Source organism: Heterocephalus glaber, unplaced genomic scaffold (assembly GCF_053883595.1).
Source record: "Heterocephalus glaber isolate CG9 unplaced genomic scaffold, H.glaber_assembly_v1.0 deba00000896, whole genome shotgun sequence".
Classification (NCBI taxonomy): Eukaryota; Metazoa; Chordata; class Mammalia; order Rodentia; family Bathyergidae; genus Heterocephalus; species Heterocephalus glaber.
This window is the reverse complement of record NW_028258170.1, coordinates 3830265-3845733: the sequence shown is the minus strand read 5'-3', so window position 1 is coordinate 3845733 and position 15469 is coordinate 3830265. Positions and strand designations below refer to the sequence as shown.

At 37.4% G+C, this 15469-nt stretch overlaps 1 pseudogene; it reads left to right on the top strand.

Annotated features, from left to right (window-relative positions):
• The first annotated feature begins 13663 nt into the window (after positions 1–13663).
• Positions 13664–15174, top strand: LOC147828896 (olfactory receptor 5L1-like; annotated as a pseudogene).
• The last annotated feature ends 295 nt before the right edge of the window (positions 15175–15469 follow it).

The window sequence follows — 15469 nt, the reverse complement described above, 5'->3', positions numbered from 1 at the left end:
GTGAAAATATGATAATCTATGGTGGAACTCACCAGAAGTTTGATACTGAGAGATTGAATCTAAAAAAAATCTTGTGTGAAAAATCAGTGAGGTTTTTGTCAGTTTCCTATCTATTACGTCTTTTCTTCCTTTTGGAATGGGGATGTTTACCTTGTCACACTGTGTGTCAGAAATATTTATTTGATTTTAACAGGTGATCACAACTAGGAGTTTGCCTTAAGTCTCAGAGGAGAATTTGGACTTGGACTTTTCAGCAGTGCTGGGAATTGTTAATACTTTGGTGACACTTAGAGGTGGACTAGATGCATTTTCCCTAATGATATGTGCATGGTTCTTTTGATGACTGGGGCGTAGTGTCATTATTTGGATCAAGAATGACCCCCAAAGCCCCTTATGCTCTGGGGTTGGGCTTTCAGAAGGTGATTGGGTCATAGGCCACTATACCCATTAGTGATTTTATCCCTTGAGAGTTCACAGCTGAATGTGCAGTCAGGATGTGATCTGATTGGAAGAAGTTGATCACTTTGTGCATGTCCTGGTAAGATATATCTTGGCCCTCAGCTCCTCCTTTCAGTTTCTGCTTCCTGATTGCTAGGAGATAAGCTTTCCTCTACCATTGTCTTCCACCATGACTTTTCTGCTTTGTGTCCTGCAATCCATGGAATAAAAGTTTGAGGCAAAATAAAATTTTCCTCCTCTAAGTTGTGTGTGTTGAATATTTTGTCCAGCGTGGAAAGTGACTATGACACAGTGGAAGAGGTAACTTTCCATACACTTCCTATTTCATTAAGGGAGAAAATATAACTCTGTGCACAATTTTATATGGACAAAATAGAGTGTTTTGTATGGGTACATTCTTTTGAAATTATGATCATTATTAAAATGTTTGTTCCATATACAGTAGTGTATAAAATATTAATTAAATAATCTATACAGAAAGATAAAAATATAATAAATATTATTTAAAGTATTGGATACCTGCTGTGGGAGTAGTTTTTCTATTGTATCAAATTGTGTTTCTCTGGATATTTATAATTTTATATTTCATGACACATCTGACATACAATTTCTAATTTACTTTGAATTTAAGTGATGATGCATCATAATATTAAATTGAGCTAGTGATGAATAATCTGTCAATATTCAACTTGCATTTTCTTCAGCCCTGCTTGGAGAAAGGATGCCCACATTTTTGTGGTATAAATGTTCAGTTTTTACCTGATAATCCAAGAGCAACCCATTACAACAATCTGACCAAAGGTGTAAAAACAATTGTTGACAGGTCCTTTAAGATTTCAGTCAATTTCACCACATATTGGCAACCAGTCTTATATTCATTGTCAGTTTGTATCACTTCAGATTCCTTATGTCACATTCTATTTCCTCTATGGATCACGTGGCTTACATTAGTATCTTTGCAATTTGATCATGGTTCTTTTAATTAGCATTGAAAACATGTATACCAAAGTATTTAATTCAACATCCACTCTATTCTATAATAGATTTAAATAGTAAAGAGTTTTTTCTATTGTGTAATGTAACTAATTGAAAAGGTATAAATGTGAGCACTTTCAATACTTAAATTTTCAGCCTCCCTTCTCCTGAACACATTATAATTTCATTTCCCATATGGGATATTATAGTTTAATTTGTCATATTCATGTTTTCATTTATTTTGATCATAACACCTTTGAAGTAACAAGTTTTAAATTTAGTGTCTTAGTTTAAGTCAAACTTGTAATATAATAATAAATTTATCACTCATTAAAATATAACACTCAAACCCAGAAAATATAATTAAATAAAATATTAAATGTCACTATAAATATTTACTTATGGGAAATATAGGTTTGGAGTTTTACTTCAATTAATAATGAATTCATAGTAAAATAGCACTTAACACTAAAAGCCAAGAAGATTCAGCATCAACACTGTTTCAGCATTTTAATATAACAATACTGAGAATATATGATCAAAGATGGGAATAGATACCGTATCTGGAATTATGTTATAATATTTGTAGCATTCAACACTTTAAACTCCATTTAGCTTGTGTGCCAATTTGCCATATTTAGCTTTCATAAAAATTTTAATAATACATTAAAATTATATTGATTTCGTTTTTCTTGAAAGTCGAGTATTGAAATCATGCTATCACTAGTATTTGCTAGCCAGTGTAGTAAACTAGAAACAATACTATACACATTTTCTATTGCTCTGTTCCCATGCCCCTCTGCAGATCTTTGATCAAATCTTGGTGTCTATTTCTCCACCCCTTGAATCTAAACTGCTTATAACTTCCTTTGCCTCATGAATGCAGCTGGAGTGAAAGTGGATCTTGCTCAATCTTGGAATTGTGAACAGTTGCCCTGTGAATGATCACTGATAGTGCACTAGCCACCTGACTTTCCTGTTGGGATCAAACAGCCAAGATCTGCCGTGCCAAAGTGGGATCAGTCTTTGGCTACCCAGGTAAGCCTTGCAAAAAAAAACTTTGGTTGTTTTTAACAAACAGATGTTGGACTGATTTTTATGCAGTCATTAAGAGTCACTCTGAGAAATTCTGGGAAGGCTTCCACAAGTCTTACTGTATACTATATAAACATATCTATCACTTCTCCACTTCCAGCTGCCATACTTAAAACAACAAATTAAAAAGTTTAGAAAATTTAAAGTCCCAATTTAACCTCATCAATGCACTATTTTACTCTTATGTCATTATATTACATGCTTTAAAAATAATAAAATATTGAAAATTGATTATCTTTATTACATTCTTGAAATTCTGGAAATGTCTGGGGTTTCTAGGAGCACAGAGAGCACAGTTGGCACATTATATAGTCAGTAAATGAGCAAACCTGGAGATAATTGTGAGACATAATGATTTAATGGCCATTAGTTCTGCGTGGGGACAGGGACCTGGTAGCTATGCTCTCCTCAGAGTCGTGTGGTGGTGCAAACTGAATGACATTTGTCCTCTTTCTACCAGGGATTTCTGTGTGTGAATCTGGGCAAATCACACCCCCTCTGAGGCTCAGGCATCTCCTTCCTTTGTAAACCCATCCTAAAAGTAGCAATCATATATTTTTTATGATGATGAAATTTGTTAATAGTAGTTATATTTGGAATAATACTTGCTACATAAAAAGTGTTCAGAAAAAGTGGGCAATTTTGTGATTATTCTCTATAAAGGAGGCTCACTATGCCCACTCCTTTCTGATTTTCAGAGTATCTCTGATGAGGCCTCAGACCCTGTCTTTCTGGAAGGGTCTTTTGTGTGTAGGACACAGCTTCTGAGAGCTTTTCATAGAACTCACCCTGGCAGGGTGAGTCTTCCTTCACAGAGGCAATGTCAGGCTGCAGCAGGGCACTTTCTGTAACTCCAGATGAAATCTGAATAAACTATCTTAACTTATGATACTATGTACCACTTTTTTGCATTTCACCAGGTTTTATCTCACAGTGGTACTAATTGTTTTTTTTTTTTTTTGCTTTTTTATTAAATTCTTTTATTGGTACATTGTAGGTATACGACACAATTACATTTCTCTGGGAATTGTACCTTTACATAATGCATCTTGGTTCTTATTTTTTCCCCAAACCTAGCCCTCCCTTCACCCCCTCCACCCTTCCCTGTTTACAAAGACTTTATTTCCATTTTTTCCATTTCTCATCATTTTTTCTTTCCCTTCTTTCCTTTCCCCTGCCCCTCCCACTACCCCTACCCCTTTGGACCTTTTCTTCCTATTTTACATTTTCGATTATTCATTCTAATCATTGGTACATTTTAGGTATACAATATAATGACATTCATCATTGGAAATTTGCACCTTTACACAGTCTCTCTTGGGTCTTATTTTTCACCCTTGCCCAGCCCTCCCTTCAACCCCTCCAGTCCTATTTACAAAGATTTTGTTCCTATTTTTCCATTTTTCTCATATTAATCCCATTCCCTTCTATCCTTTCCTCTAGCCCTCCCACTTCCTTCCCCTTTGCCCCTTTTCTTCCTATTTCACATGACCTATTATACATTTAGTTCTTATTTACACTTTCAGTTTCTCACACCAGAGAAACTATTCAGAATTTATTCATGTGTGTCCTATTTATTTCACTTAAGAGTATTGCCTCAATGTGCATCCACTTAGCTATAAATGCCTCTAATTTCTCATTTTTGATGGCTGAGTAGTACTCCATTTTATAAAAAAACCAAATTTTTTTTATCCAGTCGCCAGTTGATGGGCATTTGGGCTGTTTCCAAGTTTTAGCTATTACAAACTGTGTTGCTATGAACATGGGTGCACATATATCACTGTGGTATGATTCTTTTAATTCTTTGGGGAAGATCCCCAGCAGTGGAATAGCAGGGTCAAATGGGATTTCCAGTCCTAGTTCTTTGAGGTATCTCCATACTGATTTCCACAGTGCTTGCACCAGTCTACACTCCCACCAGCAGTGGAGCAGGGTTCCTCTTTCCCCACAGCCCCACCAGCATTTGTTATTGGTTGATTTCATGATAGCAGCCATTCTTTCTGGAGTGAAGTGGAATCTCAGTGTTGTTTTCATTTGCATCCCTTGAATGACCAGTGACGTTGAACATTTTTTCATGTATTTATTTGCTATTTCTACTTCTTTATCTGAGAAATGTCTGTTCATTTCAGATGCCCATTTTTGGATTGGGTCTTTCAATTTGGGAGGTCTGATCTTTTTAAGTTCTTTATAGATTTGAGATAGTAGACCTTTGTCTGAGGAAGAGCAGGTGAAGATTTTTTCCCACATTGTGGATTGTCTCTTCACACTGATGGTTGTTTCTCTTGCTGTGCAGAAGCTTTTTAATAAGAAGAGATCCCATTTGTTGATTGTTTGTGCTAGTTCATGGGCAACTGAGGTTTTGTTCATAAAATCTTTTCCTACACCGATGTCTTCAAGGGTTCTACCTAACCTCTGTTCCAACTGGTTCAGAGTTTCTATTTTACTATTTAGATCTTTAATCCATTTTGATTTTAGTTTAGTGCATGGTGAGAGATATAGGTCTAATGTTAATCTTTGGCAAGTTGAAGCCCAATTTTTCCAGCACCATTTATTAAAGAGGCTATCTTTCCTCCAGTGAGGGTGTTTGGCTCCTTTGTCAAAGATGAGATGGCTGAGTGTGTCTGGCGTTGTTTCTGAATCTTCTAATCTGTTCCACTGGTCCTCAAGCCTGTTTCTTTGCCAGTACCATGCTGTTTTTATCACAGTAGCTTTGTAGTAGAGTTGCAGGTTGGGGATTGTGATACCCCCTGCCATGTCTCTGTTACCTAGAATTGCTTTTGCTATTCTGGGTCTCTTCTTGTTCCAAATGAATTTTTGGATTGTTTTCTCAAGGTCTATGAAGTATGCTGCTGGGATCTCAATTGGAATTGCATTGAATCTCTATAGCAGTTTTGGAAGTATGGCCATTTTCACTATATTAATCCTTCCTACCCAGGAGCAGGGTATGTCTGTCCATTTTCTGATATCATCTTCAATCTCTCTTTTCAGAGTGTCATAGTTTTCAGAGAAGAGGTCTTTGATTTCTTTCATTAGGTTGATTCCTAGGTATTTCAGTTTTTTGGATGCTATTGTGAAAGGAATTATTTGCCCTATTTCTCTCTCAGTGAGTCTGTCATTCATGTAGAGGAAAGCTATTGATTTTTGTGTGTTGACCTTGTAACCAGCTACTTGACTAAATTTGGTTATTAAGTCTAGAAGACTTTTGGTGGAGTTCTTGGGGTCTTCTATATAGAGTATCATGCCATCTGCAAATAATGACAATTTGACTTCTTCATTTCCTATCTTTATTCCTTTTATTTCTTTCTCTTGTCTAATTGCCATGGCTAATGTTTCCAAAACTATATTGAACAAGAGTGGTGATAGTGGACATCCTTGTCTTGTTCCTGATTTTAGTGTGAAGGATTTCAGTTTGTGACCATTTAGTATGATATTGGCTGTTGGTTTTTCATAGATGGCTTCTATCAGTTTGAGGTAGAGACCATCTATTCCAATTTTTTGTAGGGTTTTTATCATAAATGCATGTTGGATTTTGTCAAATGCTTTTTCTGCGTCTATGGAGAGAATCATATGGTTTTTGTCCTTGGCTCTATTGATATAGTGTATTACATTGATTGATTTGCATATATTGAACCATCCCTGCATGCCTGGGATGAATCCCACTTGATCAGGGTGTATGATCTTCTTGATTTTCTGCATTCTGTTTGTCTTTATCTTATTAAGGATTTTTGCATCTATGTTCATTAGTGAGATTGACCTGTAGTTCTCTTTTTCAGTTGAGTCTTTCTCTGCTTTGGGGATCAAGGTGATGCTTGCTTCCAGGAATGAATTTGGGAGTATTGCTTCCCTTTCAGTTTCATTGAAGAGTTTAAACAGTAGTGGCAGCAGTTCCTCTCTAAATGTCTTGGAGAATTCAGCAGTGAAGCCATCAGGGCCCAGGCTTTTCTTAGTTGATAAGTTTTTAATTATAGTTTCAATTTCATTGGTTGATATTGGGTTGTTCAGAGTTTTTAGGTCTTTTTCGTTCCACTTTGGTAATTCATATGTATCTAGGAATCTGTTCATTTCTTCTGTGTTGTCCATCTTATTGGCGTACAGGTTCTGGAAGTAGGTATTGATGATCTTCTGTATTTCTGCTGGGTCTTTTGCCATTTCACCCTTTTCATTCCTAATTGCATGGATTTGGGCCTTTTCTTTCCTTTTTCTGACAAGGTTGTCTAAAGGTTTGTCAATTTTGTTGATTCTTTTGAAGAACCAACTCTTGGCTTCATTGATGTTTTTGTATCATTCTCTTAGTCTCCATTGCATTGATTTCTCCTCTGATCTTTATAATTTCCTCCCTTGTGTGAGCTTTGGGGTTGTCTTGCTCTTCTTTTTCTGGAAGCTTGAGGTTCAGCATCAGGTTGTTTAATTGGGCTCGTTCTGTTTTCCTAATATGTGTATTCACTGCTATGAATTTCCCTCGTAAGCCTGCTTTCATTGTATCCCATAGATTCTGATATGTTGTATTGTCATTGTCATTTAATTGAAGGAACTGTCTGATTTCTTCTTTAATTTCCTGTGTGACCCATTGGTTATTCAGAAGTGTGTTGTTCAATTTCCACGTGTTTATGAAAGTTTTTGAGTTTCTTTTGCTCTGGATCTCCAATTTCATCACACTATGGTCTGATAATATACAGGGGATAACTTCAATTCCTTTGCACTTACTTAAACATGTTCTATGTGTGAGTATGTGGTCTATTTTTGAGAATGACCCATGTGCAGCTGAGAAGAATGTGTATTCTGATTTTGTGGGGTGGAAGACTCTGTAAACATCTTTTAAGTTCATTTGTTCAAGAGTTGGATTGAGTTCTAGTATTTCATTACTTATTTTTAGTCTAGTTGATCTATCTATTTGTGACAGTGGGGTGTTGAGGTCCCCCACTACAATTGTATTAGTGCATATATGACTTTTCATATCCATTAGTATTTGTTTTATATAGTTGGGCGCACTAGTGTTTGGTGCATAGATATTTATGATTGTCATCTCTTCCTCTTGGATTGTTCCCTTTACAAGGAAGTAGTGTCCATCTTCATCTCTCTTAATAAGTGTTGGTTTGAAATCTCCCTGATCTACAAAGAGGATAGCTACTCCTGCTTTTTTTTTGGTTTCTGTCGCATGGAGTATTATTTTCCACCCTTTAACTTTCAGTCTATGAATTTGCTTTTGAATTGTGTGTTTCTCATATGCAGCATATTGTTGGATTTTGCTTCTTGACCCATTCTGCCAGTCTACTTCTTTTGATTGGTTAATTGAGACCATTAACGTTGATGGTTATAACTGAAACATATTGACCTGTCATTGCCATGACTTTTTCTTTTTTTTGGGTTCCCTCCCTTTACATGTAATTTCTTGTCATACCAGATAGATTCCTTCTGCTTTGCTTCCTGGGGTTGTGATCTTCAATGTCTGTTCCTAGGATATTGTGTAAAATTCTTTGGAGTGCTGGTTTGGTATTCACAAAGTTCCTAAGGTGCTCTTTGTCATAAAAGTATCTTATTTCTCCATCCATTTTGAAAGATAGTTTTGCAGGGTACATCAATCTGGGTTGGAGGCTGTTTTCTTTTAGGGCTTGGAATATGTCACTCCAAGCTCTTCTTGCCTTGATGGTTTGTGTTGAGAAGTCTGCTGTGATTCTGATGGGCTTTCCTTTGTATGTGATTTGTTTCTTTTCTCTCACTGCTTGTAGAACTTTGTTCTTCTGTTGAGTTTCTGGAATCTTAACAATTATATGCCTATGTGTAGATTTTTTTTGATCAAGGCTATTTGGAGTCATATATGCCTCACTTATCTGTATGTCGAGCTCTTTTCCTCTGTTTGGGAAGTTTTCTGCCATTATTTCTGTGAAGAGATTTTTTATGTCATCTCCACTCTCTCCTGTTTCTTCATTGAGTCCAATCAGTCTTATGTTATTCTTCTTTGCATCATCTAGCAGCTGCTGGATTGATTTCTCATGTTCCCTTATAATTTTGAAGCAATTTTTCTTTTCCTGGTCACTAATTGCAATCTTATCTTCTATATCTGAAATTCTTTCCTCAAATTGGCTCATTCTGCTGTGTAGACTTTCAGTGGAGTTTTTCATGTCCTGGAAATCTATTTGCATCTGTTTTATGGATTCCATTTGTTTCTTATGTTGGGATTCCATCATGTTCCTCAGCTCCGCTCTTGATTTATTAATCATGTCTTGCACTAAGGGCACAATTTCTCCTCTTATCTGAGAAATTATTTCTGATTTCATTTTTTCCAGATCCCCTTTTGTTGCCAGTTCAGTGGGTCCAGGTGGTTGAGTATCAGAGTGTTCCATCTCATTTCCCTTTGGGGTTGCTGTAGGTGATCTGGAAGTCTAGTTTTGAGACTTATTTACGTGTTTTCTCATTTCGACTGGGGCTGGGGGCTGTTAGCGCCTGAACGGATTAACTCCTCTGAGCTAGGAGAGGTGGGACAGGGGCCGGGAGCAGCGGTGGGGATGGTGACCCAAAAGCCCTTTCCTGTGGGCTGGGAGAAGCAGGAGGAATAGTGACCAGGAAACCCTTTCCTCTGGACCAGGAGTAGTGGTAAGTCACCTCAGAAGCCCCTACCTCTGGGCTCAGAGAAGCAGGACTCAGTACCTTGGTCTGGTGGTCTGGTGTCCTCTGCGTCTTTGTAGTGTGAAACCAGGTGGCTGCCTGTCTGCAGTGGGGTGATTCGGTGTCTTCTGCATGACTCGGGACCTCGGTAGGGCGTGGGCAGACCTGCCTGTTTGCAGCGGGGTGATTTGGTGTCTTCCGAGCTACTCAGGACCTTGGTAGGGTGTGCACAGACCTGCCTGTCTGCAATGGGTTGATTCGGTGTGTTCCGTGCAACTCAGGACCTAGGTAGGGCGTTGATACTAGTTGTTTTAATAGAGGATAGAGCAGTTCTCTAGATATCTTGTGGAAAACCCATGGAGATCAATGCTTGCTGTACATGCTTAGGGAACACGGACCCCAGGGAAACACGCAAGCATAAAACCTATAGCAATTTCCACTATCATATCTTCAGAGATAGGAGAAGCAATGGGAAGTCTGTTCCACACGTTGGTGTTTAGAATACAGTTTTTTTTGAGGGGGTGGTTGATCTGAGAGCCATTTTCTGAGAATTAGGAATTTTTTTCCTTGTCGGTAAAATTTGTCACAGTTAAAGTTAGTAGCACAAGGTGGGAAGTAAAGATATTATTTTAAAATAATCCATTCATTTTATTTAAAAAACACATTTTCTTTACTCAGTCTCCATTTGATGGGCAATTGGGCTGTTTCCAAGTTTTAGCTATTACAAACCATGTTGCAATGAACATGGGTGTGTATATATTGAGTTCTACTCAGCCATAAAGAATGACACTAGAAACATTTACAGCTAAATGGATGCACCTTGAGCCCATACTCTTAAGTGAAATAAATAGGACACACAAGTATAAATACTGAATAGTTTCTCTGGTGTGAGAAACTGAAAGTGTAAATAAGGATCAAAATGTATGATAGATAATGCAAAATAGGAAGAAAAGAGGGGAAGGGGAAGTGTGAGGGGTCAGGGAAAGGAAAGAAAGGAATGGAATTAATATAAGAAAATGAAAAAAATGGAAACAAAGTCTTTGCAAATAGGAAAGAGTAGAGGGGTTGAAGGGGGGGAGGGGAATGGGTAACAAAATAAGAACCAAGATACATCATGTAAAGATACAAGATCCCAATAATGACCAGTGATGTTGAACATTTTTTCATGTATTTATTTGCTATTTCTACTTCTTTGTCTGAGAAATGTCTGTTCATTTCAGATGCCCATTTTAGGATTGGGTCGGAGTACTACTCAGCCATGAAAAGTGAGAAATTAGAGACATTTATAGCTAAGTGGATGCACATTGAGGCAATACTCTTAAGTGAAATAAATAGGACACACATATGTAAATACTGAATAGTTTCTCTGGTGTGAGAAACTGAAAGTGTAAATAAGGACTAAATGTAAAAGAGGTCATGTGAAATAGGAAGAAAAGGGGCAAAGGAGAAGGAAGTGGGAGGGCTAGCGGAAAGGACAGAAGGGAATGGGATTAATATGAGAAAATGGAAAAATAGGAACAAAATCTTTGTAAATAGGGAGGACTGGAGGGGTTGAAGGGAGGGCTGGGCAAGGGTGAAAAATAAGAACCAAGAGAGACTATGTAAAGGTGCAAATTTCCAATGATGAATGTCATTATATTGTATACCTAAAATGTACCAATGATTAGAATGAATAATTGATAATGTAAAATAGGAAGAAAAGGTCCAAAGGGGTAGGGGTAGTGGGAGGGGCAGGGGAAAGGAAAGAAGGGAAAGGAAAAATGATGAGAAATGGAAAAAATGGAAATAAAGTCTTTGTAAATAGGGAAGGGTGGAGGGTGTGAAGGGAGGGCTAGAAATGGGGAAAAAATAAGAACCAAGATGCATTATGTAAAGGTACAATTCCTAATGAGAAATGTAATTGTGTTGTATACCTACAATGTACCAATAAAAGAATTTAATACAAAAAAGAAAAAGATCCCAATAATGGATGTCAACATACTGTATACCTAAAATCTACCAATAAAATTGATGAATGAAAAAAATAATCCATGCATTATTCGAGTGAGATAATGTGTTAAGAAATTCTGTGCTTTGCGCAGCCACTTAACAAAATACACTTCGCCTTGGTGGTAAAGAACAATCTCCACGGGAAATGGGAGCCATTTAAAATGCAGAGACCCATATCCTGGGTCAGCTATCAGCGTGACAGCAAATGGAGTGAACCCGGGCCAGAGACACCTGTTTCCATGGTCTTTCCTTTTACACAAATGTCACAGTGGTTCCATCTGGCGAAGTCTGTTCGGAGAGTCTCCTGAGAGTCACACAGAGGCTGAGGGTGGTGGGTGAAACTTCTCAGCAGCAGAAAGGAAAAGAATTATTTTGGCTCTGTGCAAAACACTTTGAAAGGGCTTTCCTAAGCAGGTCACGTAGGTGACATCATAATCCAGATACCTCTGTGTGTGGGTGAGGGGGTGACAGGGAGGGAAAGCCACATGCGCTGCTCAGTGTTTAGCACCTCTCCAGGAGATGTCAGCCACCCCACTCCCTGTCCCAGGATTGAAAATATCTTTAGACAACAGTGTCTCCCAGTGGGCCCACTCACCTGTGGTGCAGTGGCAGTTCCCTCCTGGCAATCACCAGCCGGATTTTACATCTGTCAGCTTGAAAACGGGAGTGGTTTTCATCTCATGCTCTAGTTCAGACACAGGCATGCAAATAATTCACTTTTTTTCTGGCCAGTTGAAAACAGAAAACCATATAATCAGAAGAACTGATTGTGTTCAAATCAGAATTTATCAATGTAAATATCCCGCACTTCTTTGAATCCCATGGATGAATCCAGTAAATGCCAGGCTGAGAAGGTCTCCAGGTAAGACAAAGGCTCCTCCAGGAAGCCCTGCCACCTGCCGCATAGCCTCGAGTTTTTGTGAGGGTTGGAGGGAGAGACTGAGGCCCTCACCTCTCAGCGTGCTCATGTACCCAAGTCCAGAATGTGTGTCTGTCCTTTATTTTAAAATCTCCACCATCCTGCCCACTGTAACTCATAATATGTGTGTGTGCTTTTGAGAATCCAGGCAAGTTTATAGATTCATTTTTTTTTAGTTTATTAGCACATGTGTGCGGTACATGTTTATGTTTCATGTGGGAAGTTGGTACCTGCATATAACACAGCTTCATTCCTTTCTTCACCCCACTTCCTTCCCTCCCTCTCCCTTTCACCCACTGCTTGATCCCCTTCCTTTTTTTTTGTATAAGTTTGCAGTACGTAATGTTTACATTTGTGACTAGAAATATTTATGCTCATGGGTGTTTTCAGGGTTAAATATACAATGGTATATATATATGTATATAATATTTGCAGGTATTATCTGGATTACTGAAATTAAGTTGTAATTTTTATTTTTAAACATTCATCTAGTACTTTTTTTCTTTATGAAAAAATGAAAATTTCATAAAAACATAATAAAAATGATATTAGTTAATGCATTTAGATAATATATATAATTATCTTCAAACTAATTACTCAGGGTACAAGACATCGATAGCCAAATATGAACACATAATTTTCTTTTCTTTTTTTTTTTTTGGTACCGGGAATTGAACTCAGGACCTTGCGCTTGCGAGACAGGCACTGGAACCACTGAGCTAAATCCCTGGCCCCTGAACACATAATTTTCAATTAACTAATGGAAACTAGTAGTATAAATGACATTCTGTTGTTTCAAAAGTATTGAATTTATATGTTAATAAGTTCTGATCTTGATGACATTTTCAAGTCATTAAAATTACTCAAAACTATGATTTTAAGAATTGCACACTTTATTTATATCACAATTTTGAAAACTCTCAGTTCATCATATCATTTCTAAGCTCTAGTATCATGAATAATGATGTGAGCTCAATGGGCATTTTTCTTAATGATTTCCTATGTGCATCTTTAATTGGTCTTTGTAGAGATTCGCAGTGGAATGTTTAGGTCCTCTTAAAGTTGCAGTGTCACAGTTACAGAAAGGCTGTACTTGAGTAATGAAAAAAGATCATATTTTGTTAATTTTATAGGGAAAAATGGTAACACAATTTATGAAATGTATGTTCTCAATCTAAAATTACTAATTAAATATAAACAATTATAGATTAATAATTTTAAGCCTAATTCATCACTTCAGAGGACAATTTAGAAAGGTCATCTTGCATTTTAAAATAATTTCCTAGAACCTGAATATTGAGAGTATTGATTTAAAAGTCTGTTGTGTAATAAGAATTAAGAATTTTTAGAGAAATGAGGATAACTAAATAATACTTTGGCCTCTTTCTTTATGATTCTGTGCCAAAGTGCAATTTTATGAAAAATTGATAACCACCTAAAGTTTTATATGTGGTAATGATGTTGTGTCATCTCTAATTTAAACTATGTATCTTATGCATCTCTATTATACAATGCCTTCCCTTTTATTAAATTCCAAATGAAAAGTATCTAACTTCTTTGCGGATAAAATGAACTCTGCTATTGCTTCTGATGTCTTTTTTTTTTTTAGAGAAAGCTAAAACTAATTTTGGATTGTATGAAGAATGACTTTACTTTTTCCTTCAACCACAAACAAAGTAGACACATGGGAGAAGCAAACTGCCCTAAGGTAATGAGGTTCATGCTCCTTGGACTCTCTGATGTCCCTGTGCTGAGTCTCGCCCTCTTCCTGCTGTTCCTTCTCATCTATGGAGTCACCATCTTGACCAACCTGGGCATGATGACACTGATTCAGGTCAGCCCTCAACTCCACACACCCATGTACTTCTTCCTCAGCCACCTGTCCTTCGTAGATTTCTGCTACTCCTCAGTCGTCATGCCAAAGATGCTGGCTAATATCTTAAACAATGACAAAACCATCTTCTTGGTGGCATGCAGAATACAATTCTTTTTGTTTTGCACATGTGTGGTCAGTGAGGTCTTCCTTCTGGCCGTGATGGCATATGACCACTTTGTGGCCATCTGTCACCCTCTGCTGTACATGGTCCTCATGTCCCGGAAGCTCCAAGTGGAGCTGGTGTCTCTCTGCTACCTCTGTCCATCCGTGTGTTCCCTGATTCACCTGTGCTTAGCTGTTGGGGTCCAATTCTACAAGTTCAATGTGATCAACCACTTCCTCTGTGACCTCCCCCCTCTCTTAGGTCTTGCTTGCTCCAATGTCACCATGAATGAGCTTCTGCTCTTCATCATGGCCACATTCAATGACCAGTACCATTGTGATCCTCCTCACCTCCTACTCCTTCATCCTCATAACTGTTCTGAGGATACGCTCTGCTGAGGGAAGGCACAAAGCATTTTCAACCTGTGCATCCCACCTCATAGCCATCACTGTCTTTCATGGAACAATCCTTTCCATTTATTACAGGTCCAACTCAGACAGCAGTGGGGATTCTAATAAAGTGGCCACTGTGTTCTACACTGTTGTGATTCCCATGCTGAACCCTCTGATCTACAGCCTGAGGAACAAAGATGTCAAAGGAGCTCTCAGGAAAGTTGTCAGTCTAAAGTATAGCGCTAGAGAACATTTCATCTTTGGGGCTCAGAATTCTAAAGTAATGGTGGGTGGAGAGGTGAATAGACACACTGTAGTGTTGGAGATGGGGAGCATAGTAAGGAGATGAGCAGTTATGTCTTTTAGATTGAGTTATCTTTTTTATCTCTTCCATTTACAAGTGTAGGATGAAACTTGCTTCTAAATTTCAGCAAATTTCTTTATTTTTAAATCTTTGATATTTATATATATATGGGTAATGGCACTTTAAAACACACGAATTCAGTTTGGTGTAAAACCTTCACGATTTAAAGAATTTACCATAGTCCCATAATTTCAATATCCAAGATGGAAACTATGATTCTTTCAAAATAGAATACCTGTAATTTCATAAAGCAAAACACAATGTTGACAAATTGTGTGTGCCCAGAATGAGAATTTAGTTTGTATGCCTATTTTCATGCTTTTATTTCTTTTATTCTTCATGTTCTTTTTTTTCTCTTTTTTGCTATTTTTCTCATATTATGTGTTTGTACCTTGGATAATATGTCATTTCATAAAGAAGAAAATAATGATCCTTTCACAAATAACTTGACATTATTGAATTACAAAAGCTGAAAACATGTATGAGAAGTTTAATTCCTAGAAGCTTTGTTTCTATACCTTTTCATATATATACATATGTATCTGTATATGTATATGTATATGATTTGAAATTTGAACATTATTTTGTATAGAAGCATTGCTGAGCTGTGTCTTCTCTCACTTTATCTTTTTATCTGCATGGTAACATTGCACTCCATTGCAGAGAACATGCTTGATGTCGTTTATAAGTGTAT